Source organism: Primulina huaijiensis, unplaced genomic scaffold (genome assembly GCF_012295235.1).
Source record: "Primulina huaijiensis isolate GDHJ02 unplaced genomic scaffold, ASM1229523v2 scaffold24267, whole genome shotgun sequence".
Taxonomy (NCBI): domain Eukaryota; kingdom Viridiplantae; phylum Streptophyta; class Magnoliopsida; order Lamiales; family Gesneriaceae; genus Primulina; species Primulina huaijiensis.
In genome coordinates, this window is record NW_027355968.1 from 22,156 (window position 1) to 25,149 (window position 2,994).

Below are 2,994 nucleotides of genomic sequence, written 5' to 3' on the forward strand. Positions count from 1 at the left end.
TGGTGTACTACGACAACAATGGTGCTGTTGTGCAAGAAAATGAGTCAATGTATCATCAACGATCTAAACATATACTATGAAGTTCAACATAATTTGAGAGATTGTGGGTAGATGAGACATATTGGTTGAGAGAGTCGTCTCTGTAGACAACGTTAGTGATCCACTTACCGAGCCCCTACCAGTACCATTGTTTGAAAAGAATTGTATTTGAAATATAAAGGTTGTTGGATATAGAGCAAGTGAGAGATTGTTAGAGTAGGTACCCAGAAAGTCAACTTTTGGTTTGGTCTTTATTGACTCTTATATAATAAACAATCTTTATTTTGATGATATTTTGCGATTTAATACATTTTTACATTTTTTTTATCTGTATACTCATGCAAACTGCTTAGATAAAGACCTTGAATATAATATGATACAATGAGGTCATACACGTCATGTCGATCATGAAACACATTTTAGTTACTGTATATTCTAAACTTGTTATTAGTCGATTCAGTCGTCTAAAACAAGGATAAAGGTCGCTCGAATTTGATAATAACATATGTGATGTTATATGTCACGTTACATTTATATGTGCATGAAAATATCCAATCATATAGATGAGTGATCATATAATGAGTCACTGAACAACTTTCTCTCGGACTTTCCAAGTGTTTATCACTTATCGTGTATATTAGTTTGTGGTTATAATTGTACATCATTAGTCCTTCCACACATGACAATATAGAAGCTCTACGTACCAACGTTGCGCTTTGATTCTTTTACAGATTCTGCAAGGATCATCAGGTAGTCTGGTTGGGTGTAGTTTCGACATACGTAAGAGTAGAGGTATTGTACTCGAGGATTCACCAGTCACCTACGGGTGTGGATATTTTATTTGTTCTGATGAGTTAATAGTGCAAGAAATCTCTAGCTAGAGTATTTGTGTTTCGGGGAAAAGTGTTTATCTAGTTGCACACACGATGACACTATGATTACTCCAAGATACCTCACATCATTATCAAATTCATATGCAACTCCTCATATACTAATGATTGCAAATTCGATTGAAATATGTGTGTTGAAGGGGATGTATTGCACGCTAATCATATCATACTGGTTCTTGCAGGCACTATCAGTGCTACCTATGAGATAATGGGGTGATGCTACTAGACGCTTTTACCATGATCTGAGTGGTACAATCAGAACCGAGTTCTGACATTCTTGTTTTCAAGGGGTCGATGCACAAAATGGGGAAAACAATGGTAAGATCGTATGAGAGATAAATGTTGTCTCGACTCACATGAGTTGTAAACCTACAGCTAACTGTAGCCATGAACCATTGAGGATCACGAAAGTATTGATTTTTGTGTTCTCGTTAGGATAATAAAATTCAAAGAATTGAATTTCGTGATTATAGTTTGATGGAAATCAAACATATGGCTTAAAAATGGTTTTATAACTGGATTCCATATTTGAAATTTGTGAGAGCATGATTGCTAAATTTGTGAGGACAGTACAACCACCTAAATTTTATGAATGAGTTCTAAAATAAGAAGCTTTCAAAAATGAATGAGAGGAAATTTTTTTCGTCACATTTGTGATTTCTGGTAATTGATCGAGATTATGATGAAATCACAATCATGGATTATTTGATTACTATGTTTGGAGAATTCTAATACAACTCTAACTCGTAGGTGTCCTAGTTAGGTAAAAACCTTAGTTGAGGTTTCGACAACGTAAAAACTACTAGTGACACTTTTAACCAATTAAAAACTCGAATGAGATTTTTGATGAGATAAAACTCTCAAATGATAATCTTATTAAGACTCTGACTTAATTGATTTAAATGAGAACAATGTGGATTCTCAAGGTTTTAAGTATTTGAAAGCAAAGTATTCTAAGACAAGAATATGTCAATGAGCATTCGGAGATCCACTAGCAATTTCCTTGTTCGCCCTAATGATGACCTTTTCGATTTCATTCATATTCTGATCGAAGAAAGAAGGATAGATTTAGCTATCTTTTTTAAGGCGATAGTTGACAGTCCTTATTATATATACCTTATAAGCCACCTCATGCTTCTACTCTATTTACATTTCGACTCATATCAGGATCCGTTGCTTAAACCGAATCATGCCAGCATTATGAAAGTTCCTGAATTGTGTAAAATAAAAGTAGTACCAAAGGCAACACCTTCTACCAAAAATGGTAAATTAGCTATGGAGATGTCGTGCCGACAGAAATTTATACAAACACAAAGATCTTAGGAAAGAAAGTCGTTTCGATCCAATCCATTCTTGGGTTCAAATAAAGACAAAAAAGATACGTAAGTAGCCTAGCAATACAAAGCACTCTCTAAGGGCGTGGATTGTATAATTTTTTGGTCAGAATATCCATAGTGATGTCTCTATTAGATTCTCCGGATGAAATACGGAAAACTCTATTCAATTCTCGATAGAAACATAGTTGAGGGTTCAATGTGACTATAGTAACTTCGTCCAAGGCACAAGATTAGACTTTATCATTGTGAATCGGTTTTTTGCAAATAGATGAGGGGGAAACTAATGAAAATTATAAATATAACAATGCATATCAAATTTACATGCTAGAAATTTTCTTTCTCATCTAAAACAAAAAATTGGCCATCACCCTTTGGAGCATAGCCACGGCCGAGCACCTCCACGACTTCACCTAACACTGCCATGCAAAGCCACTGCCCAACCGCACCACTGCTGCATAGCTGTGACACCGTCGCACCACTGCCGGCATATTGCCTTCTTCCATCTCAATGCACAATTTCTTCTAGTTTTCTAGTTCAAATTAGAAGAGGAGAACAAGTGATCAATTTTGGACATAATTCGGAGATTGAAGAACGAGGTTTCCATTAAACGTTTGTAGAGATTAACAAGAAGAGATATCAGTTGGAGCCAAGCGTTAATAGCTAAAAGTAAATTTTCAATGAACACCCTATGGATTGATTTATAATTATATGACACCCAAACATAATTT

The 2,994-nt window shown here is 35.1% G+C and overlaps 1 pseudogene; it reads left to right on the forward strand.

Moving 5' to 3' along the window:
* Positions 1–1,901: 1,901 nt before the first annotated feature.
* Positions 1,902–2,614, forward strand: LOC140967192 (large ribosomal subunit protein uL5m-like; annotated as a pseudogene).
* The last annotated feature ends 380 nt before the right edge of the window (positions 2,615–2,994 follow it).